We start from the raw sequence: 17,721 nt of genomic DNA on the forward strand, positions 1-17,721 counted from the left end.
TAAAAATGACAGCAAACTCACAGTTATTAACAACCACACCTAAAACCAAAACAAAAGAAAACTAAGCAAACAACTAGAACAGAAACAGAACCACAGAAATGGAGATCACATGGAGGGTTATCAATAGGGGATTGGGAGGGGGAGAGAGGGGGTTAAGGTACTGAGAATAAATAGCATAAATGATAGGTGGAAAATAGACAGGGGGAGGGTAAGAATAGTGTAGGAAATGTAGAAGCCAAAGAACTTATAAGTATGACCCATGGACATGAACTATAGGGGGGGAATGTGGGAGGGAGGGGTGGGCAGGATGGAGTTGAGTGAAGGGGAGTAAATGGGACAACTGTAATAGCATAATCAATAAATATATCAAAAAAAGAATAATATAGGAAATGGAGAAGCCCAAGAACTTATACATACGACCTATGGACATGTCCTAAGCTGGGGGGGGGGGGGTGGGTAATGCAGGTGGGAGGGGGGTGCAGGGCAGAGGGGAATAAAGGGGGGAAAATGGGACAACTGTAACAACATAATCAATAAAATATTTTTTTTGAAATTTTTAGATGACCCATCATTATTTTTCAATTAAAAAACTAAAACAATAGACTGAATTACTTGTATTAATATACACATCAAGTTATTGAAATGGTGACTTCATGTAGCTTTCTCCTTAAAGATGGCACTTGCAGGTACAAGGATGCACAGATGTCTACAGCCTTCAGATGTTTACTTGAAAAGATTATTCAACAGCAGTTTGATACTGGGTTTCCTCATCTAGCTGAAGAGTCACAAATTCTCCATAATCAAACTGATGTCTTTGATTTAGATGACTAACAAAATTTCTAGTAATCTGGCTAGGATCTCCCCAAGGAGGAGACACACAAATAGGACACGTCACAGGAACTATCTGAAAGAGGTGATTACTGTTACAGTGATCCAGTAAACACTGTCTAGTAAAATTTGATTCTTGACACAAGGGACACTGAAACGTGGGATGCCCAGAAGAACTTGTATTCTCTTGATAAGTTTCTATGTTATCAGATGTGGATGTTTCACTCCTATTACTGCTTCTTATTGAATCTTGAGAGATCTGGAAGTTTGGAATGGTAGCAGAAACACCATATTCATCTTGATACTTCTTACAAGACTTGTAATGACGTCTCATGCGATAGAATTTAATCTGTTTTGCACAGCATCTGCAGCTACCAGACAACTTCCTCATGACATTTTCAAGGTCTAAGGCCCGTTCAGGACATGCTCTTTCTCTTTTGGTCACAGTTCCATGACACAGGGGACAGTGTATTCCACTTTCTCTCATCGCAGTCAGGAAACATTTTGTACAGAAAACGTGCTGACAGGAAGTGGTCCACACCGGCGTTTTGAGCACCTTCTGACAAACGGGGCAGTAGAAATCATCTTCGGTGTAAGAAGTGGCCTCAGAGAGGTCCTCAGCCATGGTGAGGGTGGTGAATCAAGGCGGCGATAGCGGCCGAGGTGGCAGAGGCGGCCTGGGCTGACTCCTTGGAAGCTCCACAGTGGCGTGGCTGTTGGAGCCCTCTCCCGACACATGGTGAAAAGAGGTGGCCCTGTGCCAGCCTTAGGCTCTTCCCACGGCTGCCTTCCCTAGTTGCTGAGACCGGGAGGGGAGTGGCGGGCAGTATGCCCCGCCAGGCCCCCTCCAGTGGCTCTCTGGAGCTCTCTGGTGGCATTGCGCTGCTGTGGATTGCTGGGCAGGTCACCGAACCCCCAATAAAATATGTATTTTTTTAATTTTTTAATTTTTTAAAATTTTTATTCAGGTACGATTGTCGGCATTTTCTCCCCATCCCTCCACCCCACCCCAGCCAATACTACCTCCCTCCCCTACCTCTACCCTCCCCCTTGATTTTGTCCTTGTGTCCTTTATAGTAGCTCCTGTAGACCCCTCTCCCCACTATCCCCTCCCCACTCCCCTCTGGCTATTCTTACATTGTTCTTAATTTCAATGTCTCTGGTTATATTTTATTTGCTTTTCTCTTTTGTTGATTATGTTCCAGTTAAAGGTGAGATTATATGGGAATGCAGACTGGTGCGGCCACTGTGGAAAACAGTATGGAATTTCCTCAGAAAACTAAAAATGGAAATGCCCTTTGACCCAGCAATTCCACTGCTGGGATTATACCCTAAGAACCCTGAAACACCAATCCAAAAGAACCTATGCACCCCAATGTTCATAGCAGCACAATTTACAATAGTCAAGTACTGGAAGCAACCTAAGTGCCCATCAGCAAATGAGTGGATCAAAAAACTATTGTACATTTACACAATGGAATTCTACGCAGCAGAGAGAAAGAAGGAGCTTATACTCTTTGCAACAGCATGGATGGAACTGGAGAGCATTATGCTAAGTGAAATAAGCCAGGCGGTGAGGGACAAATACCAATAAAATGTATTTTAAAAAATAAAATATATTTGAAAATGTATTTCCATGTCTCATACCATCTTTTACCAAACACACATCTTATTCTCTATATGCAATCATTTTCACGCTTTATCACAAGTGTTTGGATCTTAAACTGAGGCATCTTGCGTCCTTCTAGTCTTGTGAAATGACATGTTAAGTCTCCAAACTTATTATGCCAGTTTCCCATCTGGTCTGCTAGCTCCAAAGCTAGAGAGCAATGGACAACTCTATGTCTTTATTAAATCAACATCCTTTAGCTAGTTTTTATTTACTAAAGATTAATCCCAAATCACATGCACTTGAAAGACATTTGTGTTAGTTTCTGTTTTTTCTCCAATTTGTATAAGCACTGATTTATTTTAAACCAATTGAATAGGGCCACTTTACAATCCAAATTTGAATTTACAAATCAATTTTGGCAATACTATCTAGCTCTAGAAATAAACCATATGTATAACAGACATACATAGACACATGAACACACAGACAGCATGATTACATGAAACTCAAAAAATTATGGATCCAAATATTTTCTGGTAGATGGACTAGGTTAAGGTTTTGCTCAGATAGCCCGAGTTCTGCATGTTGTCAAAATTCCTTTGCAGATGTTTTTAAAATCAAAGAATCTATTCTGTTGTCTCTGAGAGGTTTCAGATTCTCTTCTTTAAAGTTCCTCTTTAAGGTGGGCTTACCAACAAACACAAGCATCAAATAGAAGGCAAGTGTGCCCTATAAAGTTGGAAAGCTCAGAAAGTAAAAGCCTGAGTTTTGAAAGAAGGAGATTTTCCTGGAGAGGAGGATTGAAAGATGGCTCCCAAGGTGAAGCCTGAGCCTCAGATGGTGGCTGCCTGCCTGGGGACAAAGATGGGGCAGGAAAGGAAAGGTGCTGAGGGCAGGCAGTAGCGGTAAGCAAGGGGGTGCTGGGAAGTGAGGGATCTTGGGAGGTCTTTATTAAGCAAACCCAGCTTTAGAGTAGCAAGTCCCCAGTCACAGGACAAGTTTTCCAATGATCCCCTTTTGTTCCAGTTTCATTGGCACCAGGGTCCTTTTTAATTTATCAAGGCATTTACCCAATTTTAGAATTATTTTTTCTAGGGTAGGCAATAATAGTCTCTTGATTTTATTTATAGCCTTCAAATCACCGGTTTAAAATAAAAAGCTCCCATTCTTTCTGGGAGATACGGTATTTTCTTTGTTTTAATTGAGCACACAAATAAACAAGCTTTGGGGTTTCAAAGCTTGTTTTTTTTTTTTTTTTTTTGCCATTTTGGGCACACAGAAAACAAAACCTTGAGATCATCTCATGTGATTATTGTCCACAGACCTAGTTAATTAAATTCTCTGGACCATAATTATGGTTCATATAATCAACCCAAGTCCCAGACGCTCACTGATTAGCGTGTGAAAATTTGGAGCATGGCTTACCCATTTTGTGCTCCTCCTTATGAGGGCATCCTTTCATGCGCCTGTTAGCGCGAGCGTCCTCACACACCTTATGGACAAGGCCTAGTCCCCACCTGGAGGACAGCTTTGCCGGTACCAAAGGCAACCAGACGATAACCTTCTTAGGTACCAAGTGCTATGGAGAAAAGCCTTCCCTGGGGGATGCTCTCCCGGTGCCAAGCACGACTGAGGGATACCCCTTCTCAGCACCAAACCCAAATCATATGGACGGGCCCTCTGTCTAAACTCATGAATCGAGATCACCAAATGAGGGTCCCCTACCTTAACCGAATGAAGTCTTGGACCTCAGCCACAAGTAAGGGAGGACTTGGATCTGAGAGACTTACCTGAGACCCTCAGGCACCACTGGGAAGACAACTGGAGCACATGGGGCGTGTGCAAGTGCCAGATATGTTGGTTTCAGGACAGCGGCAGGAAATCGAATGACCACTTCAGAGCCCCACTCTGGGTGTCTTGGACTGTCAGCTGATGTTTGTTGGCACCAACTCAATGCCAACAGGAATGCCTAGGTTGGGTGCAGTGAAGAAAACTTTCTTCAATGCAAACAGTTCAGCTGTCATACAGCACATCTGTGATAACAGCAGGGCAGCTGGATGGCTCCGGAGTGTTACAGCTCAATTATGAAGCAGCCCAGCATGACTGTGAATGAGCCCTGGCTAGGCCCCTCTCCCAGTGCACAGCTCTACTCTGCTCTACCTACTTAGGTCTGGACCAGTCTGCTCTACTCTGCCCTGCTCCTCTCTGCTCCAGTGAGACATGTTTGGGGTTTCGTCTTTGGTGTGCCAGCTCCAGCCAGAAAACACAGTCTTCCATGGAAAGGGACAGTGCACTACTCAAGCCAGAAGGAACCTGACTTGTAGATAAGGATAACTTCTTGGTGATGCTCGTCTTGTCCATAGGCTTTATACTGCCCCTGAAACTTTTGCAAATGCAGACTCCCAAATCCTACTTATAACAAATAAACATTGCCCCTCCCATTGACAAATAGGTCTTAGGAAGATTTTTGAGGGTGGTGGGGGGGGTCATGCTCTCCCTCCTGGCTTTCAGGGGTCACCAGGAAAAGCCTCCAATGTCGTTCTTCAACTAGAACAGAGAGAGCTGGCCCAGTGCACCTGAGGGCCCAGCTGCACCCCCACTGCTGATGACAAGGTTGCACCGCCCACCTGGACACTCACTCATGCCTGATGTTTTTGGCCTTGAGTATTATGCAGGCCAACTGGGACCAGGGCTCCAGCTGGCAGGACAGGGTGTAACTACAGGACAGAGGGGCACCTGTGAGCTCCCAGGAGCCACACCTCAGGTGTCCTTCCCAATGTCAGGTGCCCCAGGAGTTGCTACATCACAAGTTCTGGGGCTGAGCAGGGAGCCACAGACACAGGTTCTCTGAACTGGCCAGCAGGGACAGTCCACCCCTGCCCTCGCCCACGTCCTGCCTGGCCTCACCTCTCCTTCTCACTGAGCCGCTCCAGGGCCCAGAACCAGGCCCGGAATTGCTCCTCGGGCTCTATGCTGTAGAGTTGAGCAGCCTGCTGCAGGAGCACTATCTCCTCCAAAACTGTGAGTTCCTGGGGTCCGAGAGAGGGGGAGGATGCAGACACGGGCAGAGTCAGGGGTGAGGGTGGGGCAGGGGACCCCCATCAGTCCTGGGCCTTTGCACACATAGCTCCCTTCTCCCCCTAATCCCACCCAGGCCCTACCTGTGCTCAGAGATGGGCATCACCAGCCCCTCCTGCTGGAAATTATCGCTGATGCCATCCTCCTACCCCCAGCCACCAACTAGCTGGAGGGGTCTCCCATTTCCGTTATCAAACTCTCCCAGTAAATGTCAGATGCGGGGGATGGAGCCCAGGAGTGTCTGGCAAGGGCGTCTCTGACTGCCTCTCCCCTCTCCTGCCCCCCCAGGGAGTGTCATAGCTACTCACCTTCCTCTTCCTCCCTAAATATTTCACATGTCCCTGGAAGGCAGACAGCCAAAGTCCATCAGAAAGAGTCCCCCAGCCATGTCCACTGCCATGCCCACTCTTTCTCAGGTGAAACTAGGTCAGGTTGCAGGAGGGCCCGGGACACACACAAACACAGGACTAGGACTCAGGACAGGCTCCGGGCTCCAGAGGAGGGGGGACACGGATCCCTGTGATGGGCACGCTGCCTCCGCTCAAAGGGGTGGCTGTGCTGTGAACTCAGGGCTCAGGATGGAGGCGGGGCACTCTCCTCCCCAAATATCAACCCTGGTCCCCCAGCCCGGCCCCGGGACACAAACCTCAGGGTAGTCTTGTATGGCAGAGTGCAGCATCCCCAGGTCACTGACGTAGATCCCGAGGAAGGGAACACACTGAGCAGTGGGGTGAGGGGGACATGAGCCCCTGCTCTCAGGTGCCCCACAGACCCTCCCCTAACAGGGTCCCCTGATCAGCCTCCTGGCCCACCCCCAGGTTCCGACAGGCAGCAGCCCAGGGCCCATGGAGCCTCCCCTCAATTCCCCCTTCCCTCACTCTCCACCACCACCAGATCCCTCCTAGTCCAGTCTCAGGACCCACTTTGGGCAAATCACAGGGTCTGAGGGCCCAGGCCCAGGCCCACCGCCATGGCCACTCTGCACCCAGCTCTTCCAGGCCCTCCTCCTGGTCACTGCTGATGGAGGGTTTCAGGGTCCTTGGGAACAGAAGGCGGGGCTGCAGGAGAAAGGCCTCCTTCTTTGACCTGGAGGCCTCCAGCTGGGAGGGCAGAGCCCCTTCTCCTCTGACCCCTTGGTGCCCCCCAGATGGGCTCACTCACCTTCTTCTGGGGCCTCTTCAGAGCTCCCCGGAGGTTCCTCAGCAGTGGCAAACCTGGAGGGCCGCTTCTGCCAGGGTTCAGGACAGTGTCACTAGGCCATACTGCCCTCACCCCATGTCACCCCAAAACTCCTGCCCTCAGGCCCTGGACAACTGACCCGAGTCAGCTGGTACCGATGCTACTCTGACCCCAGCATGCTCTGACTCCAGAACACTCCCAGCTACAACGTTCACTTGGTGTGGGACCCGGGGCCTGGAGCCTGAGCCCCCTGAGTCCATTTCAACCCCCGGAAAGTGTGAGAGCTGCACCGAGCTCACGGCTCTCTTGAGGGCTCAGGGTCATATTCCTGTCAGCGTGGTTCTTGCCCTCCGCCCTCCGAGTGCAACGGGGCACAGAGCTCTGCACAGTCCTTTCCTGCCCTGAGCCTCATGACCACCCTGTGAGGCCTGCAGCCCAGGATGGTCACCCCCATTTCACTCCCGAGGAGACAGGGACCAACAGGGGATGGTGACTGGCTCAGGGGCCCACAGAGGAGAGGCCTCCTATCCCTCCAAGCCAAAGGCTTTTTCCCACCTGTTCTCCCCTCACCCCCAGCCCCACCACTGACCAGAGCCCTGTCCTCAGGGCTCTCAGGTTGTGCCCAGGCCCCCATCTGGGCCAAGCCCAGGGTGCACAGGTGTCTCGGGAGCCTGGCTGAGCACATCCTGCCTGCCCCACCCACCGGTTCTGTGCCCACCAGGCTGCAACCAAGGCCATTCCAGCCTCCACCCCCCCAGGGAGCCCAGGACCTTCCCCTGCACTGCAGTCTTTCTGCATCTGCTCAGGGCCCGCGCCCTGAAGGTCCCCCAAGTGTCTGGCAGGGTAGGCGGTGACAGGACACCTTGACTCATCCTTGACGGGATCTGAGGTGTGTTCAGGAAGGATCCACTGAGAATCCGTCAGTGCCCCAGACACCTCTCAGAAGCCATCCGGCCCATGTGGTGGCCCCCTGGGCATTGGGGGAGAATCCTGACTCTGACTGACTAGCACAAGGGCTCTAGGGACACTGGGGGAGTCACAGAGTGCACTCCTCGGCCTCTGGTCCTGCAGTGGGGACTGAGGCCCAGCAGCCCTTTGGTTCACCTGGGCTGTTGGACTCTCCTGCAGTGCCCCTCCCGGGACGGGCGGGGTGCCCTCCTCTCAGAGATGTGGGGAAGACTGAAGGAGCAGCAGGGGGTTGGCTTCCTGAGGACACGCTGGGCTGGGTTAGGGGAGAAGGTACCCCATCCACCCATTCACCCAACAGCTTGGAAGAAGCTCAGTGCCAGCAGATGGGCCGGCATGGAAGCCAGACACCCACTCAATCTGCCAGGTCAGCACCCCTGTGCTGGAGCAGCCCAGCCACCGCTGATTTATGCCATGACTGGGGTCTCCTGCCCCTTCCACTGCCCCCATCTGCCCATGGACCAAGCAGCTCCCTCTTCCTGTTAATCAGATGCATAGGATGACCATTTTCAGAGAATCTTGAAGTGACAAAGTAGCGAAGCCTCATCCCACACAGTCCACCCCCATAGCACCCTGCTCTCTTCCCACACCTCCAGCCTGGGCTCTATGTCCCTGAGCTGCTTGGCGGTCATTCCATCCATGTCTTGAAACAGTTACCCTCCAGGGACAGCACTTCTGGGTGGGACAGATGCTCAGGGTGGGCACCTTTAGGACCCAAAGACCAACACTCACTGAGAGGAGGATCTTAGCTCAGCCCAAGGAAGCAGCCAGCTAGGAAGTGAGCCTCCCACCCCTGGGACCTGAGAGTCAGGTCAGCATGCCCCTGGCACAAAGTACCTAGTACCTGTGCTGGGACTCAGACCTCAGACCTCAATCCTGAGAGCCGGTAAAGCAGGAGAGGCACTTCTTAAGGCTCCAGAGAGGCACTCCCCTGGGCCTCCTATCACATACCTGGGCCACCTTGATCCAGTGCTCCACCACTCCAACCCTGTCCCGGGCCACCATACTTGGGTCCCCAAGGCAGGTGGTGATCACACAGGTGACCAGAGAGTTATACTGGGTGATGGTGGCACTGACAGTGGATGCCCGGTGCTGTCTTCCGGGCTTGTCCTTTTGGGGGCCAGATGGAGCCCAGGCACTGGTGGCGTAGCTCCTGCTTGAACAGCTCCTGGGGAGAAAGGGAGCGTCGTCACCCAGCCCTGCACACATGCCAGCTCAGTGTCTCCAATCCCCTGCAGTACCAGGCAGGTGTCACTGGTCAGACCTAGAGCTATAGAAGCTGAGGGTGTGGCCTGTACTTTTAGGAGCCTTTTCAATTTATTCTCTGTCCACCGAGGGCACCCATCAGTGGATGACCCAGGACCCAAGGCTGGTGGGAAAGGGACAGAAGCATCTTCCCCAGCCTGTCCTCAGTAACTCCAAGCCCCAGGATGCAGCTCAAGTCTGCTCATCCCAAGGGGACATCTTCCAGGATCCTGATCATCCATCTGGTCTGAATCCCCACTCAGTGCACATTCCCGTGCCAGCTACAACCACAGGCTTTGTTTGTTTGTCTTCCTTGTAATTAAGTACACATCAGGTGCCTAATGAGTGCTGATGGATGGACAACCCACATACCTGGCTGCCCACAGTGAGCTCCCCTCCTCACCTAATGGGTCAGGACCCACCTGGCTTTCTGTGTGATGCTACACTGTGCAGCAGGTCCCGTGAGTGCTCGCCACCACTGGCGACGGGGTCAGGTGAGACGGATGTGGAGAAAATCAGGCAGAGCAGGATGGCTCTGTGGTGCGGATGGGGTTCTAGGGCACAACTCATCCCAGCCTCCCCTCTGGTCCTAGGGGGACTGGGAGCCCATTCACAATTCTCCTTGACCCTGACCTCCTGGAATGGAAGCCACCAGAGCTCAGCCTGCCCTTGAGAATCAGCAAATGTGTAACATTAGGGTTTGCCAGGTCCTATACAACCAGAGTCCCCACTTTGTAGACTCAGGAGGCCCTCCTTCTGGGCCCCAAGGCCACTCACTCTTTCATCTGGCCGTGTGGTGTGCGTCCCTGGTCGTTATAAGGAGGTAGGCCTCCAGATGTCGAGAAGACACGTCTGCAATCAGGTCTGGGTGGTGGGCACGACCTGCGAATGATGTCTAGTATGACTGTCTCATTCACTCACGAGAACTGAGGCCTAGGGATCGTGTCTGCTCCATTCATTCAGTTTTGCTAAGTGTCTCCAAAGGTGCCACTCAAAGGGAGTAAGCACTTAATACACAATGCCAAGCAACTGAACTTTGACCAGAACCATCCCAGATATGTGAGTGGGTGTGGGGCCCCCTCCACTGCACAGAGAACCCTAATCTGCCTGCACCAGAGACAAGGATAAAGATCGGCTAAGTGGATTCCCAAAGTCCTTGACAGGTTGTTTTCCATGTGCCTTTCCAAACTCAGAAATGCCACAGGCCACTGATGGGCAAGGCTGGTGACAGACATTTCATGGAGGCAAGAGAAACAAGTGCCATGAAGATCCACAGCACGTCAGCAGCCCTTTCTGCAGAGCCAGGCAGCAGGTCAAACCTGCCATGGCTTATCCCCACAGTAGTTCCTACAGGAACCTATGAGGTTTATCCTCCACCAGCCCAGCTTTCAGAGAGCACACTGAGGCTCAGACAGACGTGGTGACCTTTTCAAGACACACAGCTAGCAGTGGGCAGAGTCACGACTGTGCCCAAGAGGGGGCGTGGATTCACCTAGTAAGAAGCTGGTCCAGGAAGCGGTGGGCGCTGGAGAAGGCCGGGTGGATGGGCATGAAGGTGGAGATGCGGCGGGTGTATCCACCCAGGAAAGCCGGGACCACGGGTGCCATCACGTTGTCCAGTGTGCCTACCCAGAGGGCCCGCATCCTGCAGGCCTCCCGAAGGTCAGGTGTTAACTCGGGTGCACACTGAGTGGGACAAAGGAGGGACACGCAGTCAGCCACATCACCATGAATGACCAGGAGGCCTGAGGTCTGTCTCGAGCTCACCCAGGATCTCCCAGGCCCTCAGGGACGTGAAAGGAAGAGACGCAGGAGTGCCCTCACCGAACATTTGTAGGTTTTAATTTATTTACCTTTTTTTTGTTTTGGGGTGGGGGAGGGAAGGAAAAGAGAGGGAGAGAAACAGTGTATGAGAGACATCCATTGGCTACCTCTCCCACACCCCCAGCTGGGGACCTGGCCTGTAACCCAGGCACGTGCCCTGGGAGTCAAACCAGGGCCTTTTGGTTCTCAGGCCCACACTCAGCCCACTCAGCCTCACTAGCAAGGGCACAGGTTCTAGATTTTAAAAGTACCATTTAAGTTTGGTGGTGTGTGTGTATTTATACAATTGTTACCTTCTAGGCACGTTTTTAGCTCAGGAACATCAGACCTCCCTGTTTTAATACTCTGTATTAAGAACAACGTCCCTGTAAGTACTCAACAGACATTCCATCATAGAGACGAGAACACAGAGGCTTTGGGGAGTCAAATGGCTTCTCAGCGTCATGCAGGTCAGAACTGAGAATGGTCCTGCCTGACATTCCCTCCCACTCCCTCAGACTTCTGACGTGGATGGAGAGTGTCTGGGGACCCTGCCCCTCCCCAGTTTACACAGAGTGCACAGGATAGACACGGCCCATGAGATGCATGGACTTCAAAACAGACACTTATTTTTCCTCTACTGACATGAAAGGGTGTTTGAGACCCTCACTATAAAGATCCCAGATTCCGCAAAGGGGCAACTGCCTGGAGACTCCAGACTGGAGAGAGCCCATCACAGGCAGGCATCTGGGCGGCAGACCTGGGAAGGAACAAATCCATGTGGCAGGTGAACAGCTGAGAGGTGACTCAAGTACCCGGCAGGGGATTCCAAGTCAGGGAACGCTGGGATTGCCTTGGACAGCTCGTCATCAGATGGGTCAAATCAGACAAGACTGAGGAATCCCCGGGCTAGGATGGGGGCAAGGCAGCAGCCGCCCTGAGAAACTGCTGTTGGCACTGTCCCTGCTACAGCCTTTTCCATTTGGAATCTGTCTGTGCCTGTTAAATTGTACATGCGCATGTCCTTCCACCGCAATCTGTGTGTGTCTGTCCACACAACCTGTGGCCCCTTGCGATGGCAGACCAAACAAACGAGCACACAGTCCATCAGGAACACAGCGGGGTGCTCCCCGCAGCACCGCAAAAATGGCAGCAGAGCTGAGTCCAACAGCAGTGAAAGGCTGAATCACTGAGGAAAATGACCTCCTTTATGGGATATTAGGGAGATGAGTGAGGCCACCGCTCCTCGCCTGGCCAGCCTACAATGGTTTGCTGTGCTCCGTTAGATGACAAGTTGCAGAGAAATGTATCCAATAATTTAATCCCACCCCGTTTTTTGTACAAACCCCCCTATCAAGTGTGATGATGTGTAAGCCTTGGAGAAGGTCTGCAAGGACGTGGAGCTGACTGGTCTACAGCATACCTGGGGCAGGTAGTTAAACAGTCTAAACTAGCAAAATGCAAAGCAGCGTAAAGGTTTTTCTCTTCTATTCCAACAAATATGTGAAGAGTATGTATTTCTACCCTACCAGGAACCATGTTATGGATGTATTCCTGCTTCCCACAATATTTTTTATTGTAACTAATTTCCTGGGGCTGCCCAGATATTGCAGTCACCCTGACACCCATCTGGAAGGACATGTCCTGGACATCCCTTGGGGGCTGGAGCTCAGGCAGCCAGATCTCACCCATTGCCCTCCAAGGGCACGGGAACTTTCCTAGTCGGCCCCAGGGGCCTGGGGTGGACTACACTGCGGCTGGGTGTGCACCTGAGGACAGGGAACAGGGTGGGAGCCCACAACGGCCCTGGCAAGCACGGTTCTTTTGGGTGTTAGAGGTGTGATCTGGAGAAAGCCCAGACCCGGCATCAACCAGCTGCAGGACCTCTGCCCCCAAGAATCAAAGATGCAGCCCCAGACCTCAGGAGAACGCACCTTCTCCTTGGTGGTTCGATGGGGTGTGACCCAGGGATCCCAGCTGAGGCCTTTAGGAAAAAAGCCCAGTAAGTGACTCACCTGTTCTGGGACCCTGCCCTACTTGCTGACTTTCAGGGCAGTGGATCAGGGGACGATTAAGCTGCAGAACAGAGACAAACCAAGTCAGATCTTCCAAACACTAATCAAGCAGCCCCTTCTCCCGAGCTTCAAAGCACACAGGCACCTTGGACCCACACACTCCTCACACACACTGTCACTGAACCCCATATGGTGGCTGCTGGGAAGATAACCCAGCACTGGCTCACGTTATCCTGATCCCATCAAGCCCCTTCCATGAACACATCTGAAGACAGCAGGATAGCACGTGTCCACCGGGATGGGACAGACGTGATGACAGGATTCCTCACACAGACTGCAGTGCCCGCTTTGCTGGAGTTGCTGGCCCTCTCCTTTGTGGGCTGTGAAGTAGCAAGGAAGTGGTCATGCTGGGGAGCCCACAGGGCAAGGAGATACCTGTAGCCTCTCAGAGCTGAGGTCGGCCTGTAGCCTACAGCCAGCAAGAAATCCAACTTGTCAGTCCTACAGCTTCAGGGAACTGAATTCTGCCCACAACCGGAGGGTCTCATCTCCTTCCCTCACAGACCCTCAGAGGAGACCACAGTCTCAGCCAAAAGCCTTGTGAGACCTGAATCAGAGGAACTGCTTAAGCCACAGCCTGTTCCGGCCTGCAGATGCTGTCCAACAGTCACGAATGTGTATCGTCACTAGGTTAGCGGTAGCAGTGCTCCACAGCAAGAAATGACTAACACACATCCTTTATGAAATCAGGTTCTGAGTCTTCAGTTGACTTTTACAGAGGAAACTTGACATGGGAGAGGAATGCTTGTTCGTAATACAACTTCCTGAAAATGAAAACTCTACATTTCCACGAAGGGAGACAGTTCTCCAGGGGTCCCTCACGGTTCTGCTTGTCTTGAAGGGGGGCACTGCCTGCCCCGTTCCTTTGTGTGCAGGAAGCATCCTTGGAAGACAGTGCCTGCCTCTGCAGCAAAGGGCCGGCTGGCTTATGGCCTGAAAAGATAGAGATGATTTCTGCATTTGAGCAAAAGGCAGACACCCTTACTGCCCATTACTAAAGATGTGTTTCCTAAGCTCACTGCTCCTTCGTTGTGCTGCCACCCGGCGTGTGTGCAGATGGCCTCTGGCCTTCTTCACACCACCCTGTGAGAACCAGGGCTCAGAGAACTGGCACCAAAATGGTGACACTCCACTCTACGACATGAGTAATAAATTCTCCTTTCTCTCTGACTGGAATGGGGCAGGAAGAAAGGGGCAAGCAAAGGAAAGAAAGAAAAGACAATTCTGGAGGCCAGGGTAGGTGTAAGCAAGGACCAAGTTGCCTGCTTAACAGTGGGCAAACCTGAATCCAAGGCCCAGTCCTGGTCAAAGATAAGACACAGAACTTCTCAAGAAGGCAGAGCTGGCCTGTGCCCACAAGCCTTGTTATCACAGTAAGGAGGGCTGAGGGAGAGACTATGGGCCGCTCATTTCTGCTTCATAGCCTCATGCCAGCAAACTAATTGGTGTAGTTTTCCCCCTTGGGCTCACATTTGCCAACTGCCATTAGTGGCTCCATCTCTGAATCCAAGACGGCACACGTAACCTTCCTCATACTGGGCCACAGGGTGAAGCTCCAAGTCCTTGGCCACCGTTCCAGGAGAAGAGCCTGACCTAAGCTGGGCAAAAGAGACTCATCCAGTCTGTAAACAAGAGCTTAGTGTGAGCCTGGGGCTACTGGTGACATAGAGAGAAATCATGGCTTCACATCATTGTTTGTGTCCCTGGATCTGGCCAAGATACCTTGTCAATTATGGGAACCAACACATTCCACTTAATTAAGATAGTTCCATTAAGAGTTCTGGGCCTTGCAGCTGTAAGTGCTCTGACAACACTGTGGGATTCCAGGCCATCCCAGGCAGGGTCCATCCAATCCCCTCCAGGGAATGTCACCTCTGCTCAAAACACCAACTCAGTGTTCCCCAAAGACTGTCCCTTTCTTTTCTGCTTTCGCACCACTGATTACACTATTCTTTCCTAAAAGCCTACCCACTCCTCAAGGCCAAAATTATGTCTCTCTTCCTTCAGGAAGCCTTCCCAGACCATTAGTTTCAAGGGTCATCGAGTGCCATGTGTCAGGTTTCTGCCTTGTCAGGTTCTCCTTCTCCTGACAGCTGGATTGGAAGGCCCTGGAGGGCAGGAACTATGTACCTTAATACCTACCTCCTCTACAAATCACGTGTTCAGTATGTTTGATGAACAAACGTTGCATAAGAAAGCATGATCCCCTGGCTGTAACGAATTTATAAAGTAAAAAACAAGAAAGACATAAAGCCTGTTGACAGACTAGAAATTTTGTGTGTGAGGGCAAGGACGCACACGTGCAAATTTCCCTCACCACTCTTACTAAAGCACGGGGAGGCAAACAGGGGGAAGACGAATATAGAACACTCTGCCCCTTATTAAAACAAAACCCACCCTCCACCCAAGTTTATTCCAGAAGGAAACTCCCCACCAACAGCTGTGCACTACAAAGCTAAGCGAGAGAACCCCAAGAGTGAGGTCAAACCAAGGTGGGAACCAGGTCACAGGGTGCAGCCAGACATCGCCACGAAGCAGTCCTCCACAGAGCCGGCTGTGACTTTGCTACAGAGACAGAAAGGGAGAAAGCTTCCAAACAGGGTTGCCTGCCTGCTCTGCCCCTTGGGGCCCCATTCTCATAGAGCCCTACAGCCTTGAACAAGATGGAACCAGATATCTCTTTGAAAGTTCTCTCATTAGCAATCTCTGGAGAACATGGTTGGACTCAGGGGCCTCTGTCCCTCCTACTGCCCTTCACATCCTGCCACTTCTCACGCCAAGCCCTTCTCAGCCAGAGGCACTGGCTCCACTTTCCATCTCCTGACAGGTCAGCAGGGACTGGGGCTACTGGGTTCCTCGCAGCAACACCTGCGGAGACACCAGGCCCGGGGGCCAAATGTGACTGCTCTCTTCTTCCCATTGCACCAGGTTCCAGGCTCCACACCATCTCTCACCCATTCCCACTTCCCAGGCCCTCGGACTCTTTCACCAGCACCAGGCTGACCCTCCTCACACTTCACCGGTCATTAGAAAAACTTGGTCCTTCCTTTCTCTTCTCAGAAAACTTCCAAGGTTGCCCACTTTTAGTGCCTTCAACAGGCCTGCCCCTTGCTAACCTCTGCTCTCACCACATCCTGGCCACCAGCTGTGTTTTGATCCTGCTAGCCCCTCCGGAGGAATTACCCCCACCCACCTCCAAACTCTCACTTTGAGCTGGGCTCCAGCTGCCGCCATGAAACCTTTGGTACTCACTCAGGGCAGAGCCCCTCTCCCAGCTGTCCGCTACACCACTCACTTCACACTGCCCTTCTGTAGACAAGTCCATCTCCAAAACTGAGAATATAGAGCCCTTGGAGATGGGACCCTGAGGGTTATGTTTCTCTCATGGTGCCTTACGTGCTTTGTACAAAACACAAGGCACCTTTTGTAAACGTCTGGAAAGAAATGAGTTTTCCCACGAAACACCAAATGGCAGGTGATGCTGATGCTGTGGGAGGGCCCAGAGGCCCTGGGAGCCCTGGGATGGGAGGCTGCTGTGGCTTCCGTGGAGGATTTGGCAGCGGCATCCAGGGCCTAGGTTGTGGCCAGGGTTGGGGTCGGGGCAACGGAGCTCATGGAGGCAAGGCTGAGGACAAGGAATGGATCCCTGTCACCAAGTTGCACCACCTGATCAAGGACATGAAAATCAACCCCCTAGAGGAGATCTCTCTCTTTTCTCTGCCCATCAAGGTATCTGACTGAGATCACTGACTTTTTCTTGGGAGCACCCCTCAAGGACGAGCTTCTGAAGATTACGCCAGTGCAAAAGCAGACATGTGCAGGACAGTGGACCTGGTTCCAGGCATTTGTCGCCATTGGGGACAATGGACACATTGCTCTGGGTGTTAAGTGCTCAAAGGAAGTAGCCACTGCCATCTGTGGGGCCACGATCCTGGCCAAGCTCTCTATTGTCCCTGTGCAGTGAGGCTACTGAGGGAACAAGAGGAGCAAGCCCCACACCGTCCCTTGTAAGGTGACTGGGCACTGTGGCTCCGTGCTGGGGCACCTCATCCCTTACCCTAGAGCACTGGCATCGTCTTAATCCCTGTGCCCAAGAAGCTGCTGCTGATGGCTGGTACTGACCTGCTACACCTCAGCCAGGGGCTGCGCTGCCACCCTGGGCAACTTCACCAAGGCCACCTTTGATGCCGTCTCTAAGACCCTCAGCTATCTCACCCCTGACCTCTGAAAAAACTGTTCACCAAGCAACCCTATCAGGAATTCCTGACCATCCTGCAAGACCCAGGCTCCAAATGTGACCACTACATAATTTTATACAAGGAAAATAAAGTGAATTAAACCTGTCAATAAAAAAGGAGAGAAAACACATTCCTAGCTCCCAAGATGGGTACTCTTCCCAGGAGTTTAAAAAAAAAAAAAAAAGGCTGTTCCTCAAAGGGGGTCCTAAGATCTTTTACTGTGCTGCACATTTTGGGGCCTGGCATGTCCACTGAATGTAGAAATGGATGAAGGAACAGGTGAATGAAGTGTGGGTAGCGATGCAAGGCACTGACACTGAAGGCTCTCCTACAAGTTACATTCTGGATCGTTGCCACTCACATGCCTCTCCCAGTAGGGAAGTAACCACTATGATTTCAAAAGTACAGTTTTTTGGCAAGTCCTAGCCCTGGGGTCTATTTCTCTCCACACAAAACAAGAGTTCTCTTCTGCAGCTCACCAGGGACTCCGACAGGAGGGTCTGCAGCCAACCACTTGGGCTTCCCATGGGGGCCTCGCTGTGCATAGTGTCAGGTTAGAGGCACCTCCAGGTGGCAGTGCCTTGCACGGAGGCACCTGCACTCCCTCTGACTTTTCTAATTACACACTTCATCAGTTTCTCCTGCTTCTCTAAGAGGAAGGGAACAAACCAACTCAGGGAAACTGTCACAGAAAAAC

At 51.8% G+C, this 17,721-nt stretch overlaps 2 pseudogenes; one reads left to right on the forward strand and one right to left on the reverse strand.

Annotated features, from left to right (window-relative positions):
• Positions 1–571: 571 nt before the first annotated feature.
• LOC112315149 (E3 ubiquitin-protein ligase RNF138 pseudogene) lies at positions 572–1,453 on the reverse strand (annotated as a pseudogene).
• Positions 1,454–16,178: 14,725 nt separating this feature from the next.
• On the forward strand, positions 16,179–17,634 carry LOC123480887 (small ribosomal subunit protein uS5 pseudogene; annotated as a pseudogene).
• Positions 17,635–17,721: the final 87 nt, after the last annotated feature.

The sequence above is a fragment of the Desmodus rotundus genome, chromosome 5 (assembly GCF_022682495.2).
Source record: "Desmodus rotundus isolate HL8 chromosome 5, HLdesRot8A.1, whole genome shotgun sequence".
NCBI lineage: Eukaryota > Metazoa > Chordata > Mammalia > Chiroptera > Phyllostomidae > Desmodus > Desmodus rotundus.